The sequence below is a fragment of the Crotalus tigris genome, unplaced genomic scaffold (assembly GCF_016545835.1).
Source record: "Crotalus tigris isolate CLP2741 ecotype Arizona unplaced genomic scaffold, ASM1654583v1 scf7180000024151.2778019, whole genome shotgun sequence".
NCBI classification, from domain to species: domain Eukaryota; kingdom Metazoa; phylum Chordata; class Lepidosauria; order Squamata; family Viperidae; genus Crotalus; species Crotalus tigris.
In genome coordinates, this window is record NW_024100413.1 from 2589392 (window position 1) to 2614000 (window position 24609).

Genomic DNA, 24609 nt, shown 5'->3' on the forward strand with positions numbered 1-24609 from the left:
CACTTTTTCTTCTTTGTAATGTGGGACCAAACCTGGATGGCCTTACTAGGAAATACTTCATGTGATTTTGACTCTATCCCTCTGTTAATACAGCCTAGCACTGTGTTGGCTCTTTTTGGCAACTGCAGCATACTGCTGGCTCCTATTTAAGGGATTGTCCACTAAGACTACAAGGTCCCTCTCACAGTTGCTACATTTGTACGGTCGCACCCTCTTTGAAAAGCTGCATGAAAATTAAGCGAGATATATAAGGAACGGTTGCTGGAATTGGGTATGTCTAGTTTAATGAAAAAGAAGGACTTGGGGTGATATGATAGCAGCCTTCCAATATCTCAGGGGCGGCCCCAAAGAAGAGGGAGTCAAGCTATTCTCCAAAGCACCAGAGGCAGGACAAGAAACAATGGATGGAAACTCATCAAAGAGAGAACCAGCTTAGAACTAAGGAGAAACTTCCTGACAGTTAGAACAATTAACCAGTGGAACAACCTGCCTCCAGAAGCGGTGAATGCTCCAACACTGGAAGGTTTAAAGAAGAGACTGGACAGCCATTTGTCTGAAATGGTATAGGGTTTCCTGCCTGAGCAAGGGGTTGGACTCTATGACCTCTAAGGTCCCTTCCAACTTTTTATTATTATTATTATTATTATTATTATTATTATTATTATTATTATTATCATTATCATTATCATCATCATCATCATCATCTCCCATCAACGCTGTTTTCAACTTGTTCTGTTATTTCCTAGAAACGGTTTCAACTCCAAGCAACTCTCACTCATCCAGATGTTCGGCAGTCCCATTTCTACCCAGCTCAACCCACAGTAAGTGTCCCAGATTGCCTAACCTTAATCTAACCTGTGCATGAATCAGTTTGCCTACCACTTGTGTGTAACAGGTATGAGTAATATTCATATTAATCATTGCCAACGCTGGGAGAAGAAGCTAAAAAATTTTTTTTAAAAAATGAGGTCTACAATGCGTGATTTTTCAGCACCGGGAGGTTATAGTATCAGAGCGGGAACAAGGAAATACCTGTGGAGTTATGATTTAATTAAAGATAATAAGGAGGCATTCACAAAAGGAAGCTGAGACTAGCACATCTGATCAAACAGTGTTTGAGGGGGCAACAGAAAGAGAGAGACAGGAGAGTTGAGTGCTGTTGTTCAGGAAAAGCTTTTCAAAAACCATGAATAGACCCCATGGGATGCCAATTATACATAATCCTCCCTATCAGGAGAGTAGAGAAAGTGGAATAAAAGTCAAAGCATATTCTGCCTTGTGAGAGAAAAAAATGATTCCGGGACACAGTTTTTCTACTTAACCAAAAAAAAACCCAAACATGGGACCTATTTCTTTGCTTCGTTGTAATAAAAGCTCAATGGTCTCTGCAACTGATTTACTTGAGATGACTGGATTCTCTAGACCGGCGTTTCTCAACCTGAAGGGTATCTGGACTTCAACTCCCACAATTCCTCAGCTGCTGGAAGTCCAGGCACGTTAAAAGCACGCTGACTGCCGTGGACCAATGGGAGTGGAAAAAATAGACAGTATAACATTATAACAGGGGTGAGGATGCTGGCTGAGACATTTGGGCTCCCAAACATCTGAGAAGAAACATAGAGTGGAACAGAGTTCCAGCCCTTCAGAGGGGATGGAGTGTGTGTGAACGTACGCAGGTGCACGAACACCTGTTGCTCACGCTTGTGTGAACGGGGCTGCGAGTGTCCACAGTGAGCCGTAACTGGGGTTGTGAACACCCACAAGCCTCAGGAAAATGGGGCCACAAACGCCCGCGACACTTGCAGTGATGGTCGCACAAAGTGGGCCTGCAAACGCCCGTGACAAAGCTTGTGTGTGTAAGGCTGTGCATGCATGCACACACGCATGCATGCGCAGGTCGGCCAAGCACACAGCCCGGCAGCCCACTGGTTGGGGAATCCCTGGCATAAAGCTCTTCAGAAAATCCTCTTCTAGCCACAGATGGGAGATGGACGTACAGCTTGGAGGCTGGGAGACTCACCCACTGTCTTGAAGGTCTCCCTGTTTTACTAGCTTCTTTCTGCCGTTATCCTACCTAAAACCTGAAGGAGAGGGAAGGAGGAAGCAGCTGGAAACATCTGGATCTCCGTAGCAAAAGAGGATCACGTGACCCTAGGCCACAACAACAATCCTGAGTATAAACCGGTTGCCGAGTGTCTGAATTACAAATTGCAAAGGGGGGTAACTGTGAAAAATGATGGTAAATTACCTTTTTTTTCATGCCGTTGCAACCGTTGTGAGAATAGAGAATAGAGCTGGAAGGGGCCTTGGGGGTCTTCTAGTCCAGCCCCCCACTTAGGCAGGAGAATCTATACCATCTCAGACAGGTGAATGTCTAGTCTCTTCTTAAAAACCTCCAGGGGTGGAGCATCCACAATTTCTGGAGGCAGGCTGTTCCACTGGTTGATTGTCCTCACTGTCAAGAAGTTTCTCCTTAATTCCAGGTTGCTTCTCTCCTTGATCAGTTTCCAACCATTGTTTCTCGTCCTTCCCTCTGATGCCTTGGAGAATAACGTGACCCCCTCTGCCTTGTGGCAGCCCCTCAAATACTGGAACACTGCTATCCTGCCTCCCCTATTTCTTCTTTTCTTTAGACTGGCCAAACCCAGGTCCTGCAGCCGTTCTTCATATGTTTTACTCTCCAGGCCTTGGATCCTCTTAGTTGCTCTCCTCTGAATTTTTTTTCCAAACTCTCAACGTCTTTTTGGTGATGGCGTGTCCAAAACTGACTGCAGTGTGTAAGTCAGCCTGCATTTTTGTTCCAAACAGGTGTCTTTCTAACGCCATGGCTGTCTTCTGGGTTTTTCTTTGCTTTCCCGTCTCCACTTTTAGCTAGTTAATACATAAGGACTGCGCCAAATTGACTGCTCCCCGGCTTTCCAATTTTGTCTTCAGACTGGCATTCACGTACCGTTCTTGGACAGGGGGAGGGAAAGGAGTTTGCAGTCCAAACATTGCTTTAAAAAATAATAATAAACTCACGGCGATGGTGTTTTTGCGCCAAGCCGCCCCCTCCTTTCAACAACGACCCCTAAAAGATTCTGAAAAAGAGGTTTCGGTGATTTTCCAGCCTGAAAAAAAAAAGGGGGGGGAACTAAATAGAGACGGATGGAGTGCCTCTTTCTAGGGTGCATCACAAATAGAAGGATGGCACTGCGAATGTTATCGGGCTCAGCATGTCGGCGCGGCAGAGAATAAAATGGGACCGTAATTTCCCCAGAAGTGGCTCTGAAGGCAGGATTGAAATGCTCGATTGTCAAAGCAAATATAGGAATAACAGGTTTTTGCTTGAAACAAGCCGGGGTGAAAAGGGGAGAGGCCAGCAGTCAACTTGTTTGATGGACAAGTCTTGTGCTTTACTGGAGGAAGTGGCTCGGTTTGCAGTTTGTCGCCGTTATCTCCCTCCGCAGGCTTCGAATTTGGGAAAATTGGAACTTGCCCTGGGAGGCAGTTGGGCAGGAAGGAAAGAGCGAAAGGAGTTGATTAGCAGAGGACTCTGTGTGTGAGAGAGAGAGAGAACAGGGAGGGAGGGAGGGAAGAAGGAAGGAAGGAAGGAAGGAAGGAAGGAAGGAAGGAAGGAAGGAAGGAAGGAAGGAAGGAAGGAAAGAAGGAAGGAAGGAAGGAAGGAAGGAAAGAAAGAAAGAAGGAAGGTGCCAGGGAGGAGAAGAAGGAAGGAGATGGATCGATCGATCGATGGATATATGGGGAAGGAAGGAAGGAAGGAAGGAAGGAAGGAAGGAAGGAAGGAAGGAAGGAAGGAAGGAAGGAAGGAAGGAAGGAAGGAAGGAAGGAGACCTGGGAATGAGAGGAAAGAAGGATAGAGACAGGAAAGAAGGAAGGAGATGGATGGATGGATGGATGGATGGATGGATGGATGGAAGGAAGGAAGGAAGGAAGGAAGGAAGGAAGGAAGGAAGGAGATGGATGAATGGATGGGGAAGGAAGGAAGGTAGGAAGGAGAGAGACCGGGAATGAGAGAAAAGAAGGATAGAGACAAAAAAAAGAGGAAGGAAGGAAATGGATGGAAGGAAGGAAGGAGCCAGGGAGGAGAGGAAGGAAGGAAGGAAGGAAGGAAGGAAGGAAGGAAGGAAGGAAGGAAGGAAGGAAGGAAGGAAGGAAGGAAGGAAGGATCTAGGAACAGGAAAATAGTTCTTCCTGATTCTTGGGAGAGCAGATTTGCCATTAAGTAGCAGAACACCCCCAGGCGTCTTAGCTTCAGGACTTCAGGAATTTTTTCCTCTATTGGCTTATCTTTTAAGGGTGAGTCTCCTGCCCTGGTTATAAAGACCTTGCAGGGAGAGATTCAAGATTCCTGTCTAGGAGATCCGGAATCTTCGGGCAGGCCTGCTCAATTCATCCTTGCTCAAAGACCCAAAATGGATCCTCTAGCCTTGAATTGTGATGCTCATCAGAAAATTTGGAGCCATTTCATTTTTCATCAGCGCAAAGATGGAGAAACGGCATTTTCCGGCTGCTTATATTTAAGTTGTTGGCTTTTTTAAAACAACGAAGCGACAAGACTTGCTTTGTTCCTTTTGGTTCTAAATGCCCAATTAAGGACCCTGTTTACACCTTGCTCTGCTCTGCAGACAGAGTGCAGGAGACAAACCCCAATAATAAAACTTATATATATATATTGTAGAAAATCAGAGAAGAGAAGGAACGTATATTTGGTGCTGAAGCTAGCAAATGTTCCTTCCACAGGAGAACAGACAGAAACAGCAGGACCGAACGGGAGAATCTGCCGAAAGCGTTAGAATTTTTTTTCTTGTTTTTTTTTTTTTTTAAATGGGGGCAATTTTTCTTCTTCATTTAAAAACTAAGGCCATAAATTCTTGCTAACAAGGATGCTGGAGGAGTTAGTAGCCAATCATCACTGAAGAAAAAATACACAACACCATTCCCCAATGAAAATGGAACTTTCAATATATATGAAAGAAACCGAAGCAGATTTTGCTCTGATTTGGCTTCGGACCAGAGGCTCCAAATGTTTTAGGTTACCACAACTACATTTTAACAGAATAACAAAAATAGCAGACTTGGAAGGGACCTTGGAGATCTTTTAGAAGTATCATACTTCTAGCAGTAGGATAGCGGTGTTCCAGTATTTGAGGGGCTGCCACAAAGGAGAAGGGGGTCACATTATTCTCCAAAGCACCAGAGGGCAGGATGAGAAACGATGGTTGGAAACTGATCAGAGAGAGAAGCAACCTGGAATTAAGGAGAAACTTCTTGACAGTGAGGACAATCAACCAGTGGAACAGCTGGCCTCCAGAAATCGTGGGCGCTCCATCACTGGAGCTTTTTAAGAAGAGACTAGACAGTCACTTGTCTGACATGGTATAGGTTCTCCTGCTTGAGCAGGGGGCTGGACTAGAAGACCTCCAATGTCCCTTCCATCTTCTATTCTATTCTATTCTATTCTATTCTATTCTATTCTATTCTATTCTATTCTATTCTATTCTATTCCATTCCATTCTAGTCCAATCCCCTGATCAAACAGGAGACCTTATACCATTTCAGACAAATGGCTATCCAATCTCTTCTTAAATGTTTCCAGTGTTGGAACACCCACAAGTTTTTGAAGCAAGCCATTCCACTGGTTAATTGCTTCACCGTCAGGAAATTTCTCCTTAGTTCTAGGTTGCTTTTCTCCTTGATTACTTTCCATCCATTACTTCTTGTCCTGCCTTTAGGTGTTTGGAGAATAGCTTGACTCCCTCTTTTTTGTGGCAATCCCTGAGATTGGAAGACTGCTATCATGTCCCCCCTTGTCCTTCTCTTCATTAAACTAGACATACCCGATTCCAGCAACCATTCTTTATATGTTTTAGTCTTCTGCGGTTGAACCAAAGCCATCTCTGCCATCCTTTTAGCCAGCTAGAAATATATTAACTTGCGCTATTAGTTCTTTCCCTGACTTATTTCATATTCTATCTAGATCATAGGGTTTTGTTTTAAATGGATTAACAACCCCATTTATTTTAACGATCGCTTTTATCGTCGTTATCATTGGATCAAAAGTTTATAAAATGGAAAGGCGGAAGGCGGGTTCGACAGTCAATCCCCATCACCACACCACCACTATCCACACAAATGGAGATCTTGTCATTTTGCAAAGCTCTCTGTGTGTTTGTGCAAAGATTCACACACACACACACACACACACACAGAGAGAGAGAGAGAGAGAGAGAGAGAGAGAGAGAGAGAGAGAGAGAGACAGCTAGCAAAAGACCCAACAGATGGATAATGGCATCTCCCTGAATACCTAATCTTTTCTCTGGGATACTGTCAGGTTTTGAAGCCAACAAAACTTAATTGAACTTTCTGTTCCAGCTGAGAAAGGTTATGGATCTGTCAAGTGGGAGCAGAGATGGCAAGGAAAGGTCAAAAAGAGGGGGCTTTTCAGGGTGGGACAGGGGGATTGTCCAGCTGCATCATTTTATCTTCCTCCCCACCACTGGATTGCAAATGAGCAGCTCTGAATCCCCCACCATCTCTAAAAGCACTTGTGTGTGTGATGATTACATATAGAGGAAGGGTCCCGGATGCATCGAGTTTGATTCGGAACCCAGAAGGGCTTCAAGGGGGCTCAGTCTCCTTTGCTGCACATGCCTCATGACCCCAGGTGAGGAAGATCATCCCACCCACCTTTGCCTCAGGAGAAAGAACGAATAGATATGCAGCACCCAAATTCTGAAGCTGTCCTTTGACAGGAAATGGCTCCGTACACTACAAAGGGAGAGCCTCTAGTTCATTTAAGCATTGTTTAAAGGCTGATGGACAGATGGATGGACCAAGAGATGGACAGGCAGATGGATGAACAGTCGGATGGGCGGTCGGATGGATGGAGGGATGGATGGACAGGTAGACTGGTGGACTGACGGATGGGTGGGTGGATGTAGGCATGCATGGATGGACATGTGGGTGGACAGGTAGACAGACGGACGGATGGATAAACTGATGGACAGATGGATGGGTGGGTGGGTGGACATGTAGACAGATGGATGCATGCTTGGATGTGTGGGTGGACAGGTAGACTGATGGACAGATGGATGGGTGGGTGGACATGGAGACAGATGGATGCATGCATGAATACATGGATGTATGGGTGAGTAGATGGATGGATGGATGGATGGACAGGTAGACTGATGGACTGATGGACAGATGGATGGGTTGGTGGGTGGGCATGGAGACGAATGGATGGATGGATGGACAGATAGACTGACAGACTGATGGACAGATGGGTGGGTGGGTGGATATGTAGGCAGATGGATGGATGGACAGGTAGACAGATGAACGGATGGATGGATGGAAAGGCAGGCAGATGGACAGATGGATAGATAAAAGAACAAAACCATGACAATATGACACCACCTCTTTCCAATTCAAGCCCACATGATTGTTGTCTTTTTTTCCTGCCCAGAATCCCAATGTTGCATAGTAGGGCAGGACCACCAATCTCTTCTCATCCAACTGTCTGCCATCTTTAATTGTCGGGGAGGCCAATCCCAGCGTTCTCTCTAGAGGGAGGCCCCCAGCGTTTCTTCCGAAGCCTCCAGAGATGGAGAAAGGACAGCCTCCTTTCCATCTCTGCCTAGCACAGACGTTCGAGTTCACTTCTAGTGCTGACCGCCAACAGCGTCCCAATGGCAGACCCCTTTGCGAATGTTCACCAGGCTACGAAACAATAAAACACGATGTTTCTCTTTGTGTCTATTTCCCATGATTTGTTTTGGTACATTATGCGCCACGGAGTCCCTGCTTCACCAGGGAACCCAGTGATTTCTCATTAGTTCCATTTTTAACACCAGATACCCCGCTGCCCAGAGTCACACCCGAAGGGAAACGAACAAAAAAAAAAAAATTGATACTAATGCTGGATTGTCAAAGATTTGTTTTATTGAAACTTAGATTATTCTTTTTTTCTTAAAAATAAAAAGCCTGTTTTTTTTTTTTTTTAATTTGGCCTCTTGCAACGAGGAAATAGTTTGAGGCTATGTTTTAATTAAAATGAATATCTGAGCTTTCGTAACGTTATTGCCGGTTAAGTGTAGCAGGCTGATTTAGCATTCTCTAACACAATTATACACCAGTAATGAAACTTCGTAGAGTTATCCTTAGAATTTAAAATGCAGAAGGGAGCCGTAGCTCTCATTTGTATCCATCTTACAGCTTTTTATTGTTGCAGTGTTTTCTATTTTGTTCCTCCCCGATTAACTCAGTCGTATGTAAAGACTCTCGTTACCTTAGTAAGAAATTTCTGTTGGAAGGATCTTTTTTGCACGAAAATGTTTACAGCCTTCGTCAACGAATCAGAGATTGTAATTTCTCCCACCCACCCTGTTTAACGCTTAACATCACTGTTAATGCAGATTTAAAAAACCATACGATGCCACGCAGCCTGGCTGTGTTGTTCCCACGCCGTGTTTCTAAATCTGGTTCCTAAATCAACCGATATTTGAGGCTTGTACCACATCCCAAAATTGTACATTACCCAAAACGATTGAGGCTATGCAAACACACTGAGTCAAATGCACACACACACACACACACACACACACACACGGAAGCAAAGTTAATATTAAGGCTGTCCAAAATCCATTATTAAGATTGCAGCTTGCATGCAATTTGGTAGAAATGTTAGCTTTTAGCACATTTATTTTTATTTTTATTTTTTGCACCAGAGGTCAATCTCTCTGTACTGGTATTTCTGCAGGAATATGTGTGTGTGTATATATAAATATATACCCAAATATATTCTATGCTAAAAAAAACCAAATAGATCTTTGCTTCTGGCAGAGTTGCTGTGTAGGTGGAATTGTGACATATTAAATTTACTTTCAATAGGGGAAGAAACCTGTAAAAAAAATAAAGAAAAGCAGCTTAAAGGGAAAAATAATAATAATAATAACAGCATCTTTTTTCAGAATAATAACACTTCTGCAACTGAGGCCTGACTCCTTTTCTTAACACACACAAAAGTCAAATGAGAAATGTAAATATACAATGCACTAAAAGAGTTGAGCTCTCCCCCCCCCCTTCACTGACAATTAAAGTTTAGAAGAAAACTCCAACGGAACAGGGATGCTCTAATTGTGGCATTGATAAACTATGATTTGCGTTTTCTTTAACCCAACCCATAGATAACAGAAGGATCAAATGGCTGAGATTTTCAGAAGTTAATTAAGTATAATTCCCATCAGTTCACAATGTCAACATTTGCCCTGGGATCTATCAAACGTCTTTTTTTCACCCTATGAACAGGACTTTCTCTTTTGCTAGCCTGTTTTCCAGTTGCTTGAGAATTCCTTCCCATTTTTTTCCTAATGATGATTGATGTTGGTTATTGTTTCTTGTGATGTTGGCTATTGTTTCTTCCATTTGCCAAATTTCAGTCTGAGTAGATGTTTTGAAGCCACCACAAAGCTTGGCGCTATTCAGAAATAAGCTGAAAGGAAAAACAGTCCTCACTGTTGGGAAGTTTCTCCTTAGTTCCAGGTTGCTTCTCACCTTGATGAGTTTCCATCCGTTGCTTCTTGTCCTGCCTTCAGGCGCTTTGGAGAACAGCTTGACTCCCTCTTCTTAGGGGCAGCCCCTAAGATATTGGAAGACTACTATCATGTCATCCCTCGTCCTTCTTTTCATTAAATTAGACACACCCAATTCCAGCAACCGTTCTTTATATGTTTTAGCCTCCAGGCCCCTGATCATCTTCGTTGCTCTTCTTCTCTGAACTCTTTCCAGAGTCTCAACATCTCTTTTACATCGTGGTGACCAAAAGTGGATGCAGTATTCCAAGTGTGGCCTCACCAAGGCATTGTAAAATGGTATTAACACTTCACATGATTTTGATTCTCTCCCTCTGTCGATGCAGTCTAGGACTGTGTTGGCTTTTTTGGCAGCTGTAGCACACCGCTGGCTCATATTTAAGTGATTGTCCATTAGGACAATACACTAGGATTAGTGTGTGTGTGCGTGTGTGTGAGAGAGAGAGAGAGAGGGAGACAGAGAGAGACAGACACAGACACAGACAGAGACAGACAGAGATCTTGCATAGCTAGGAATTTTCTCCTAATATTTAGCTAACATTTAGATCTTTGCTCAGTGGATTATTTGTCGACTCAAGCAAGAATCTCAGTGCAGCTGACGAAAATAGAAGCAAACAGAACTAGCAAGCTGAAAAACAATCATTACAATTCATTTTAGCATTTATTAATTATTAGCACCTAATTAAAGCGAGTTTAATTAGCAATTAAAAGACTGGCAAAAGAAATGCATCGCTCCGTTCCTGAGTAGGAGAGGATCAAAGCACAACTCCCATGAGGTCTTGAGCAATACAGAAAAAGGGTCTTCTCCTCCTTATCAGAAGGACACGCTCCTGAAAATCAAAGGTGTCTTCAGAATGGCCTTTCTTGTAGATGTTTGCAGGTCCGTCATGAGAAGAGCAACAGGCAAGCTGCACAAGACTTTCATGGTGCAATAACTGAAGCATCTGGATACTTTTTAAGGGAAGGCCCAAATCATATGTGACAGAGAAGTTAAGAGAGATTCTAGAACAGGGGTCTTCAAACTTGGCCCTTTTATGACTTGTGGACTTCAACTCCCGGAATTCCTCAGCCAGCGTGCCTCCTACAGGTCAACTCTTGGGCTATAATCAATACCAGCTTGTCAATTAATTTGGTTGTTTAATCAGCTGACCCCAAGGAGCCAATCTACTAAGCTTGATGTTTAGAGCCCCATCTTGAATCTAAGCCACTCAAGCATGAGATGAGAAATGTCTTAGAAGAAGGTCCTTAACCTGGTCTATGAATAGGCCCGTATTCACCGTTTGTTCCATGCCTTGAAGCAGAAGCTAATCAAGCAGGTTAGGCCAGGGGTCTTCAAAGCTGGCCTTTTTATGACTTGTGGACTTCAACTCCCAGAATTCATCAGCCAGGCACATTGGCTGAGGAATTCTGGGAGTTGAAGTCCACAAGTCATAAAAGAGCCAAGTTTGAAGACCCCTGTTCTAGGAGAATCACAGTGGGCCTCCCAGTTAGAGTTGCCCAACAGAATTGCTAAATACACCCACCGGCCCGTTCATCCATAGAGTAAAGAATTCCACAAGATTATGGAGCTGTTCTGCAAAACAGCTATCAGGGTTTGCAACAACCTTACTCTATGGAGCAAGAGAATAAATTCCCCCCACAACCGATAGTATTTAGATCCTAGCTGATCATTCCGCATTCTGCTCAGCGTACCCGCACACCATTTTTGGTCTGTGCATCCTGGCAAAATTAAAAAAAAAAAAGTGTCATCAACAACATGGCTGGGTAGGTACAATATTAATCAATATCTAATTTCATAGCTGGGCAACTGTTTGTAATGACTTTGTACGTCTAGAATGTTGTTGCAAAAAGAAAAAAAGGGGGGGGGAATTATTCTCCTAGTAACTTGATCAAGGGATCAGGGGAAAAAAGGGCAAACATATTTCCTTGTCATTAAAGAAAGCCAAAGGACTCATTTGACTAATTAAGAAGAGACCTAGTCATCTTTACGTGCATTCAAATAGCAGCGAAGGTTAACAGAATAACAGACTTGGAAGGGGCCTTGGAGGTCATCTAGCCCAACCCTCTGCTCAAGCAGGAGACTTCCAGACAAATGATTGTCCAATGACTATAACATTCCAGACAAATGACTGTCCAATCTCTTCTTAAAAACCTCTAGTGTTGGAGCATTCACCACTTCTGGAGGCAGGTTGTTCCACTGGTTAATTGTTCTAACTGTCAGGAAGTTTCTCCTTAGTTCTAGGTTGCTTCTCTCCTTGGTGAGTTTCCATCCATTGCTTCTTGTCCTACCTTCCGGTGTTTTGGAGAATAGCTTGACTCCCTCTTCTTTGTGGCAGCCCCTGAGATACTGGAACACTGCTATCATGTCTCCCCTAGTCATTCTTTTCACTAGACTAGACATAGCCTATATACAATATAATCTCCTCCTCCCTATCAGAAGGATTATATTTGTCAATATAATCTTCTCATATTTGAATCTGTTATAGGGGTCCAAGTGTGCACGCTCAAAAAATGTACTCTCTTGTTTTTCAAACGGGACCCACTAAAATGTATCCTTTTACAAAATCAATGCAGTAACGTTTAGCAAGGTCCATTTTATCCAAATCATCCGTTCCAGGCAGCTAAGAATACATTTCGGTTGCCTGTAAATGAGTTTTTCGTGTCTCCTCCCTGCCCCAAAATGAGTTTTACCATAAGGAATATATTTTCCATCTTCTTAGGCAAACATCTCATCTTTTGACTAAGAGGCCATTTTATAAATAGATGCTTTGGTGCCGTCTTGGATAATCGCTGTCCTGTAATGTACGGCGCCAAGTTGATTTGTCTGTTGCTCAAAGCCACCTCTGCAGAGAGCAGGAGGGTGGTTCCCCAAATACCAGCCCAATGATGGTTTGTTTCTAGCCACCACCTGGAGAAAAAGAGGGAGGAGGAAGCCCTGCCACCAGGGTGGGTGGCTGCATCTTATGCAAAGCCTTGAAAATAATCACTCCAACAAGGAGTTATTTTTAGAGCTTAAATCAGATTCAAAGCAGATGCCAGGCAGACACAATACCCAGATAATGATTTCACCAAGACCTTACAGTCTCCCTTTTTTTAATGGGCCACCCCGCCCGCCCACTCCATTGTTCTCTTCCAGCAAAGAGCAACTCGTAATGACTCGGACGAGCTGCGTGGCGGGTCCGAAACATCGTGTGCTGACCAATCCAGGAAAATATGCATTCGTTCTCTATTTGCTGAGTCGTTAGCTGCACAACGGGACATGATGCGATTAGGGCTGGGCGTGTGTCAAGTTTGGAGGGGGGGGACATTCCCCCTCTGCCAGAATGGGCATATTTATTTAGCCATATCAGCACGATTTTGCATCGGGCACTAGGGGGGAAGGCAAGAGTAAAAATTCCCTAGAAGAAAGGTTGGACTCAGAGCTGGAAGGGACCTTGGAGGAAAAACCTACACCATTTCAGATAAGTGACTGTCTAGTCTCTTCTTAAAAATCTCCAGTGATGGAACGCCCACAATTTCTGGAGGCAAGCTGTTCCACTGGTTAATTGTCCTTACTGTTAGGAAGTTTCTCCTTAATTCCAGGTTGCTTCTCTCCTTGATTAATTTCCAAATGTTTTTTTCTTGTGTTGCCCTCTGGTGCTTTGGAGAATAATTTGACCCCCTCTTCTTTGTGGCAGCCCCTCAGATACTGGAAGACTGCTATCATGTCTCCCCTATTTCTTCTTTTCTTGAGACTAGCCCAGGGGTAGGCAACCTTGGCTCTTTTATGACTTGTGGACTTCCAACTGCCAGAATTCCTGAGCCAGCATGGCTCAGCTTGGAAGCTCTCCCTTTCCCCTCAGCATGGCTGGCTCAGGAATTCTGGGAATTGAAGTCTACAAGTCATAAAAGAGCCAAGGTTGCCTACCCCTGAACTAGCCAAACCCAAGTCCCGCAGCCATTCTTTGTATATTTTAGTCTCCAGGCCTTGGATCCTCTTAGCTGCTCTTCTCTGAACTTTTTCCAAACTCTCAACATTTTTTTTTTTTTTGTGGTAGAGTGACCAAAATTGGTTGCAGTATTCCAGGTGTGGCCTTACTAAGGTTTTATAAAGCGGTACTAATACAGATAGTGTGTTTATTTAGTGACTGTTCAAACTGACGACGTCACCGAATAAAGGCTTACAACCTTCGCAGCATCCCCCGTGATCACGTGATCAAATTCCAAAGGCTTGGCAACCGACTCGTCTTTGTGACGGTGTGCAGCGTCCCAGGGTCACGTGACCCCCTTTTACAACCTTCTGACAAGCACAGTCGATGCAGAAGCCACGTTCACATCACGGCTGCATTACTAAGTTAACAATGGTGGCAACCAAGGTCGTAACGTGCACTTAACAAATTTCGCTTAGTGACAGAAATTTTGGGCTTGGTTGTGGTTGTAAGTCGAGGGCTCTCTGTAATCCATTTATTCTCCCGTACGGTGGCTGGAGGAGACCTCCAGGCATGAGCAAAGCTTGAGGGTCTGACTCTTGTTTTGTTTTATTCTCAGAGGGTGTGAATGTGTTGTTTTTGAGTGAATCTGGATTGTTTTGGAAGGATTACAGAGACGAGATGTCACGTTAACATGTGTGCGCCGTCTTTCCTGGAAATAAAAGTCCCATAAGAGTGGCATTCTCCTCGGTTCTTGCAGAAGGACATTATGCTCACTCCATCCATCATGCCTACTTGAAAATGGACCTCGGCTGAAATGAGAGAGTAAGAATGACTCAAGGCGCATCAAGGCATCCATGGTAAAAAAAATATGCTCACGTTTTGGCAGGCAGCCACAAAGAGAATTCCGGGCATTTCAATGAAATGTTGACCAGCTGGTAAAGTTGTTCAGGAGGGACGTGACAAGCCCAGGAAGCATTTGGGCAACGAATCAAGTCTTGGGCAGGAAAGCCACCAGAGAAAAGATGGAGGAAATTGCATGTATTCAACCTAAGGACGAGAAGGTTGATGAAAGACATGTTCCTGGAACAGATTGATGGAAACCCATAGTGGGTAGAAGAAGGAGAAACATGTGTAATACAGGAAGCCGTGCATAGGTTCAACCACGTTGAAATTGAACGTTCCATGCTCCATTAAGGCACAGAGAAGCCTTTTTATGGAGGCTGTCCTCCTTTCAGAAATGTTTTCCAGAGCAATTCTTCTAGGGAGCTCCAGGATTGTCTTCTCCATTTGACAAGCCTCTGGCTCAATAGATGTGTAGGCCCAGAAAACTTCTCCAACAAGCATTTTTCTAGTGAGCTCCACTGTCTTCTTCTAGTGGGCTCCACTGTCTTCTAGTGAGCTCACTGTCTTCTTCCAGTGAGCTCCACTGTCTTCTTCTAGTAAGCTTCACTGTCTGTCTTCTTCTAGTGAGCTCCATTGTCTTCTTCTAGTGAGCTCCACTGCTGTCTTCTCCACCTGACAAGCCTCTGGCTCAACTGATGTGCAGAAATGCTCTCCAACCATCCAGCTTCTCTGGCAGCCAAGAGATCTTGGCAGAAGACCAAAGATGGAGTCTTGGACACCATAGGAATTGTACAGGGCAAAGGAGGGAGGGCTGCCCAGCAAGGAAAATAAGAGCGGAAGAGAACGGATGGTGGGAAAAGTAAATGCTTACCACAAGGCCAAAGAGGTTGTGTGGAGGCATGCATTTCCTCTAAGATGAACCAGCCAGACAGTTTGGAGACAGTAGACTATTAGAAGAAGGATGTGAATTAATTATATTTCCACCCCCCCCTTAACCTCCCCCCCTCTATTAGATTTCTCCCATTTCTTGAAGAACATTACTTATTCTTAAAGAAATGGGAGAAATGCAATAGAGAAGCTGTTTTATTTTCTCGCAACGTGGAAAAAAACAAATCACGTGAGCTGCCCAGAAATGTAATTCTAAAAATACAGTGATGGAGCTGCTGATTTAGATTTGATACAGAACCTTCACCCTCTTTGGTGAACAACCTGCCCCCCCCCTCTTCTTTGTGGCAGCCCCCCAAATACTGGGACACTGCTATCATGTCCCCCCTGTTTCTTCTTTTCTTGAGACTAGCCAAACCAAGTCCTGCAGCTGTTCTTCGTAGGTTTTGATCTCCAGGCCTTGGATCCTCTTAGTTGCTCTTCTCTGATTTGTTTCCCAAACTCTCAACCTCCTTTTTTGTAATAGGGTGACCAAAATTGGCTGCAGTATTCCAGGTGTGGTCTTACTAGGGCGTTACACAGACAATAGAATAGAATAAAACATTTTCCATTTGAGTTCTCCCCCATAAAGGGTCAAGGAAGTAGACCTTTCATCAGCTAACAGTGATGAAAATGTTACCAACGGAGGTGTCTCTTCGTGACCTGATCATCAGAGCGAACACACACACACACACACCGAGGGTGCTCCGCTCTAAAAATTAAATTACCAATATCCTGTAATTAGTCCTGAATTATTTATCATTTTTTGTACTTAATTACCCCTATTCGCCCAGTTAACATGTTATAAAACTCCTGGGCTGTGTTTATTAAATGGTAAGGGATCATTAGTGGATTAGTTTCAGCTCCAAAACAGCTAATGAAATATCCACGGAAACGCCTGGTGGCCGAGGCACCTGGGAAAGCGGGCATTTTTTTTTTTTTTCAGAAGAAGACAACCCAAGTGGAGAAAAGTCTCCAGAGAAACTGGGTCCACCAAAAATTTGTCTCACTCTGATTTAATGAACCAGTTCCAGTTGGATATTCAAAATGTACCTCAAGCCAAAATCCATGGTTAATGTCCATGTCCTCACCATGCATTATAATGATGCCTGCCTTACTACAGAGGTGTTAAGATTGTTTTTCATTGGAGATATTTAAGAAATGTCCATTTTATTGTCCGCCTGGGCTTCGAAGCAACTGAGCATTCAAATTCTCTCCCAGCGCAAGCTACGAAATCTGGATTGAAAAAATTCAGATCACCTCTAAATGGCAGCAAAGAGATCCAGAAAACTCTGGTGCTTTGCTGACATCTAGTGGTCCTCCAAATGCCTAGATCCCAGATCTTCCAGATCTACCCCACCAAATCCTGGGTGCAATCATCTGTTCAAACTGTGTCTCTTTGCTTATCATATCAAGGTCCCCCAGATACGTACAGCGTAGATCCAGTCACGTTTTCACAGTTGGCTCAGTTCATTCAATCAATCAGAATAGAGCTGGGAGGGACCTTGGAGGTTTTCTAGTCCACCCCCGCTGCTCAAGCAGGAGACCCTAGGCCAGGGGTGTCAAACTCGCAATGTCGCATGATGTGTCGCGACGTATCGCAACTTTTTTTTCCCATTGCCAGCAATGGGGTGGGCGCGGTATCGGCATGAGGCATCCAGCCCACAGGCCAGCAGTTTGACACCCCTGCCCTAGACCATTTCAATCACCATTGAGCTGGAAGGGACCTTGGAGGTCCTCTAGTCCAACCCCCAGCTCAAGTAGGAGACCCTACATCATTTCAATCAGTCAATCAATCGATTAACAATCAGACTGGAGCTGGAAGGGACTTTGCAGGTCATCTAGTCCAACCCCTTGCTCAAGCAGGAGACCCTACATCTTTGCAATCAACCAATCACAATAGAGCTAGAAGGGACCTTGGAGGTCTTCTAGTCCAACCCCCCTGCTCAAGTAGAAGACCCTATACCATCTCAGACAAGTGACTGTCCAGTCTCTTCTTAAAAACCTCCAGTGATGGAGCTCTCACAACATCTGGTGGCAAGCTGTTCCACTGGTTGATTGTCCTCACTGTTAGGAAGTTTCTCCTTAATTCCAGGTTGCTTCTCTCCTTGATTAGTTTCCATCCATTCTTTCTTATCCTGCCTCCTGGTGCTTTGGAAAATAAGTTGACCCCTTCCTCTTTGTGGCAACCTCTCCAATACTGGAATCCTGCTATCGTGTCACTCCCTCGTCCTTCTTTTTCCTAGACTAGCCAAACCAGATTCCTGCAGCCGTTCTTCGTATGGTTTAATCTCCAGGCCCTTGATCATCTTAGTTGCTCTTCTCTGCATTTCTCATTCCCACTCCCCCTTAACAACTTTTGCCCAGATGTAATCCACAGGATCATTCTGCTTGTACGAACATCAGGAATATAACGAGGCAGACTCTTCTTCCACGGGAAGTGTCAGGTTGATGGCCGTAGTGTCCTCCACCCAGCTTACCTTTTCCTTTTAGAACAGTGGTTCTCAACCTTTCTAATGCCATGACCCCATAATACAGTTCCCCATGTTGTGGTGACCCCCAAGTGGGTGTGGCCACCAATAAGAGGGAGTAGGACAGCTAGGGAAAAGGGGGGAAAATGGTGGACAGCGTGGTTTGGCGCCCCCTGTGAAATGGTCATTCGACCCCAAATGGGGTCCCGACCCACAGGTTGAGAACCACTGTTTTAGAAGATCTGGAACAGACAACTGGCATCCTCTCTGCTGTTTGAGGCCATTGAGATTCCCACAATCCTATCTGCTTTTTTTTTTTTTTTTGAGAACTTACTTATTCTTTTTTCTTGTTCTTTTGTACTGAAAACAAGTTTTAAAATCTTTAGATCATTTCCTTTGCGGTCCAGACCTAGATCGAAGCAGATGCCAAGAGGTACGAGGGCTGGTGCCAGCCATGCACCTTTATTCCACCTACCAGCTGCCTCTTTCTAAATTATGAATGGATGGAAAATTTCCACATGGCATCCGAAGACTCTGAAACGTATATTTTTATGACTCGTTGGGGGAGAGGCTTGCCCCCCCTTCCAGGGGGAAAGGAAAGTTTTAAATGATTCACGAGAGATCAGATTTGATTAAACCCGAATGGGGGTCTAGTAAAAACAGCCTCCTACTGCCTCTCCTCTTCATTTTTTTAAAAAAATAAAATTAAAAAATTAAATCCTCCTAATGTTTGATACTAAGCAAGGGCAGGCTTCACGGCGGGCGATGTGAAGCTACATGCACCTAAGAGCGAAGGAAGGAAGGAAGGAAGAAACAGCAAAATCTTCCTTTGCAAAAAGATTATCTCTGGAAACAAACGGAGCATTTGTAACCATGCATGAGCTGCACCTTGCAAGGTGGAGCCATCTGGCCAAGATTCTCAAAAATACAGTCGAGGGGGGAGAAATCAGATTAAACATTAGAAGCTCTGGTTAGAACAGAGACTCCGATTGAGACAGAATAGCCTCTGCCCATAAGCAGCTTTTCAATATATTATTATTTGATTCATTCATTCTGTGGAAGGAGCAGAGCTTTCCTCAAGCATGGCTGCAAACAAACACATGCAGAGGGGTGGAGAATATTAAGAGAGGATTCACTGAAATGATGGATAGATGGGTGGATGGATGGATAGATGAGAGGGAAGGAAAGAGGGAAGGAAGGGAGGAAGGGAGGGAGGGAAAAGAAGGGAGGGACAGAGGAAGAAAGGGAGGGAAGGAATGGAGGGAGAGAGAGAAAGGAAGGAGAGGGAGGGAGGAAGAAAGAGAGGGAGGGAGGGAAAGAGGGGAAGGAAGGAAGGAAGGAAGAAAAGGAAGGAAAGGAAGGAAGGAAGGAAGGAAGGAAGGAAGGAAGGAAGGAAGGAAGGAAGTTTCCATACTTTTATCATCCTGAGCAAAGGACATTCTTTCTTGACATCCATAAGCACCTTGATGGGCTTAAGATGTAGCCTGGATGTCCACCAGAGTTGGACATTGTCTTCTGGACAATGTCCCCAAGAGAAAATGTAATTAGTTTATAAAACCCCATCTCCATCAAAGGCCTGAAGACTAAAACATATGAAGAACGGCTGCAGGACTTGGGCTTGGCTAGTCTAAAGAAAAGAAGAAATGGGGGAGACATGATAGCAGCCTTCCAGTATCTGAAGGGCTGCCACAAAGAAGAGGAAGTCCATTATTCTCCAAAGCACCAGAGGGAAAGACGAGAAACAATGGTTGGAAATTGATCAAAGAGAGAAGCAACCTGGAACTAAGGAGAAACTTCCTGACAATGAGGACAATCAACCAGTGGAACAGAAATTGCCACCAGAAATCATGGGTGCTCCATCACTGGAGGTTTTTAAGAAGAGACTGGACAGTCCCTTGTCTGAGATGGTATAGATTCTCCTGCTTGAGCAGCGGGCTGGACTAGAAGACCTCCAAGGTCCCTTCCAACTCTATTCTATTGTATCTTATTTTTTTCAAAGGTGCTTCTGGTTTCTGGTTCATCATTGGACTTCATTTCCTTGAGTCGTCATCCGCGTGACTCATTGTCCCCTTGGCTTGTGTTGCAATGCTTAGTTTGGGTAGATGTGAACCAAGGAAGGGAGAAAGGGCTAAATTAGCCTCTTGAGATCTTTGACCAAGGATAATTGACATCCTGGGGACTAGTGTGCCTATTCTAAGATCTGGTAGGTGAGGAAGGATCGATTTTCTAGGGATTCTGAGACCTGAACTCTGATGAGAATCCACCTCCTTCTCCTCCAATTAGCAGAAAGCTTGGTAGCCATCCTTCCCACCTATGTTTCAGGATTGCAATTGAATTATCAGCACCAAGTCTTCTGCAATAGCTTTTCTTTACCTTAAATGAAATGTTCAGCTTACAAGGGGGAAACAAATGGAATAAATAACTCTGGGAAAACATGAAATTATTGTACATTTACCAGACTGGGTGGCTTGTTAACAGCTTAAACATGATGAGATATGGAAAGGTTGCCCATTTCTTACTCTCCCCAAGAACAGTTGGCAAAATTGGTTGGATAACGTTAATGTTTTCACCTACGCTACACTAAGAATTGAGTTCTTAAACATGCCCCCAACTTCCGTTCTGATCTGTACAATGTTCCAGGGAAATCTTGCACGCTATTACTCAGCTTTTGACAATTCTTTTCTCTTCCCCTCCAGGTAGAAAGTTTCACTTTGGGGAGCTTAGCTTAGCTAAGTTGTCTTTTATGACCCTGAAAGCGTGCATTTATTTTCACCTTCCTAACAAAGAGGAGCACATATTCCCTGCTCGGGTATTAGCAATCAGCAGGGTTTTTAAAAAATAAAATATAAAAAAAAAACACTCGAAAAAGTAATTTCATCTAATTGTTCTCCTAATTATTAAATTAGTCAGTCATAAAATGTAGCGTGAGATTTACAGGTATGGGATTTCGGTCGTTCCAGAATGTGATGCATTGTGCAAATATGCTTCTAATGTTTATGGATTTGTTTATTTGCAATAATTTGAGGCCACTGTCGGGGCTGGGAAACCCTCCCCAAACACTGGAGGATATGAAATAGTGCAAGGCAGAGAAATCAAAATGCAACCCTTTGTTAATAAATGGAGAGAGAGAGGGAGAGGGAGGGAGAAAAGGAGGAAGAAAAGAAAACAGGAAAAATAAAATGTGCCATCCCACAAAAACACAATTGGACCAAAGTTGCTAGAAATCACCCACCGTTAAATTTTCCTTCCTTCCTTCCTTCCTTCCTTCCTTCCTTCCTTCCTTCCTTCCTTCCTTCTTTCCTTCCTTCTTTCTTTCTCCCTCCCTCCCTCTTCCTCCCATCTCCTTCTCTTCTCTTCTCTTCTCCTTCCTTTCCCCTTCCTTCCTTCCTTTCTCTCTCCCTCTCTCCCTCACCCTTCCATCTCCTTCTCTTCTCTTCTCTTCCCTTTCCCTCCCTCCCTCCCTCCCTCCCTCCCTGCTGAAATCCATAAAGGTGAAGATGTTTATATCTACTCTAAGTTCATAGCCCTCAGAATACACCTTTCCTTTTCAACTTAATACTGGAGAGGAGAGAAATAAGAGGAATTTGCCCACTGCCTGGTTTTGACTTTGGCAGCATGAGGCATCTGAAGAAGCCTTAATTGATTATACATCCATGTTTCCTGAGATGCGCCTAACAAGGCTTTTGTGTGAGATCTGTTCTTCTCCCGGGGTACGTAACTTGAGGAGAAAGCTCTTGCTGTGATGTTCGTGCATCTCTCTTGTGGAAAGGGCCTGTGGGAGCGCATATTTTCACACGCACGATCCGTACGCTCAACTCAATTTTTTGCAGGTTTCTTCCCATCATAAAATTGGTTCGGAATTTGATTTGATTTTATTTTTTGCCAACCTGCCAGGAAAATTTATCCTTTAAAAATGGCAACACAGCTGTTGTCTCATTCTCTGCAGATTGGTTCTAATAATTCAGAATGGCCAAAGCTGCTTTGTGAACAGTAATAGCAAGCATATTGAACGGAACGTTTTGAACCCCGGAGAACAGCAACAAACACTTTCCCAACGTCTTGCGTTTCCATTAGAATTAAGTTGGGGTGTTAAGGTGTCCTGGGAAGAAAATATATTACAATAACTGATGGCGGTGCCTAACTCTCTCCACTTCCGGAAGATTTATTTGCTGCAAACAACTAAATCCAGCCAAACCAAATGTTCTGCACATTTTTCAACAAGGAAGTGCCTCAACTGAGTCAAAACACTGTTTTTCAACATTTGGTTGCCAACAAGATTTGGATACAGCCTGACCTCATTAAAGGCAATTATATCCTAAGTAGAATAAGACAGATCCTAGCAATTAAAGTTGGCAAATCTCAGGAATGAAATATATATATATATACACACACATTTTTTTTTTTGTTTAGATTGCCAACAAAGAATAAAGGGAGAACTGGAATAACTATTTCGAGCTTCTTAACTCTCTTCAGCCAAACATACCCTTCTGAGATTCGAACCTGGGCTGTGTGCATTTCTTTCTCCCATATTTGGGCCGACAGGGTGCATCAAAAAACACTCAAGGTAAAATATATACATATACATACACACACACACACACACACACACACACACACACACACACACACACACATATATATATATATATATATATATATATATATATATATATATATACACACATATCATCTTGTACACAGCCCCTACCCTTACCTTGCTCATTATTGCATCCCTAAAAAGGAATTAAATAGTAAGACTTTGATGCTTTTTGATTTAGGGTAATTGATACATAGATTTGAGAAATATAAACTCGACCAAGTGACAGAATAGCAGAAGGGACCTTGGAGGTCTTCTAGTCCAACCCCATTCCAGACAAACGGTTGCCCAATCTCTTCTTCAAAACCTCCAGTGATAGAGCACCCATGATTTCTGAAGGCAGGTAGTTCCACTGGTTAATTGTCCGCACTGTTAGGAAGTTTCTCCTTAATTCCAAGTTGCTTCCCTCCTTGATTAGTTTCCACCCGTGTTTTCTTGTCCTGCCTTCAGGTGCTTTGGAGAATAGCTTGACTCCCTCTTCTTTGGGGCAGCACCCTGAGATCCTGACACACGGCTACCATGCCACCCATAGTCCTTCTTTTCACTAGACACACTTTGCCAGACTGTGAGACTAAAGGACAGGACAGTTATTGATGAATAAAATCAATGCAGTCTGTTTAGATGGAAGAGCAAGACAGAATTTGTTAATTGGACACATAGGAGCGCCAGCAAATAAATAACCAGAGAGACCAATGCTTAACTAAAGTTTGCAAGAATTTCCATATCCTGGAAAAATGAGTTGCCATTAAAAGCAAAATTACTACCCCTCAGGGGCCAAAGCACTGCTCCTAATTTAATTTTCAGTTAAATCATTACTGAAATAGACTCAAGTTTCTCTTCTACCATTCTTCATGAAAGTTCTCCAGTTACCGATAAATCTAATCATGGATAAGTTGGCCTTTTACAATGAATTCATCACATTTTATTTTATTTTTTTTAAAAAAGAAAAGGTATGGGGATAATTTAAAGTTTTGGTATTATTGTTTCAAACAACAACAACAACAATAATAATAATAATAATAATAAAGTTGGAATGGACCTTGGAGGTCATCGAGTCCAACCCCCTGCTCAGGCAGGAAACCCTACACCATTTTGGACAAATGGCTGTCCAGTCTCTTCTAAAAACTTCCAGTGTTGGAGCAGTCACCGCTTCTGGAGGCAGGTTGTTCCACTGGTTAATTGTTCTGACTGTCAGGAAGTTTCTCCTTAGTTCTAGGTTGCTTCTCTCCTTGATTAGTTTCCATCCTTTGCTTCTTGTCCTGCCTTCAGGCGCTTTGGAAAATAGCTTGACTCCCTCTTCTTTGTGGCAGCCCCTGAGATATTGGAACACTGCTATCATGTCCCCCCTCGTCCTTCTCTTCATTAAACTAGACATACCCAATTCCAGCAACCTTTCCTTATATGTTTTAGCCTCCAGTCCCCTAATCATCTTTGTTGCTCTTCTCTGTACTCTTTCTAGAGTCTCAACATCTTTTTTACATTGTGGTGACCAAAACTTGATGCAGTATTCCAAGTGTGGCCTTACCAAGGCATTGTAAAGTGGTATTAATACTTCACGTGATCTTGATTCTCTCCTTCTGTTAATGCAGCCCAGCACTGTGCTGGCTTTTTTGGCAGCTGCAGCACACTGCTGGCTCATATTTAAGTGATTGTCCACTAGGACTCCGAGATCCTAGTGTATTGTAGGAAGAGAAGGAAAAAAATGGACTCTTTGATCAATTTAAGAATAGGGCTGTATTTACCCCCCCCCCAAAAAAAAAGATTTAAAATCTTGGTTCATACAACATGCTTAAGCCTTCGTGTGGCTTAGTAAAAGAACTTTGTTATTAATTCAACAGACCTCCACATACAAATAAATATTGCATCTATTGACCAACTCAATGTATATCACACCTCCGTGCACACAACAAGCCTAGAAGCCTTACAATGTATCATATCTGGCAAGAAAAATCTGTAAATCCTTCTGCAAAGGATTTAGCTCTTCCCAAGTTTATCCAACATCCAGCAGGGAAGTGATAGCTTTGATTTGGGCTGAGTATAGTCCAGCTAATTATAGTCTGTGCAATAAGCTGTATTTAAACAAACCAGGACATATTAATTGTATTCCCACAGATTTGTTTACAGTTTGTATAATTTTTTTTTTAAAAAAGGTTATGACAATAATCAGGTTAAGAAGCTCGTGTGTGGCTGTAGCCGTTGTGTATTCAGCTGATTGCAGGGATGAATTAGTAAGATTCCCTACTAAGGACAGACAAAATGATATTCAGCTTTTA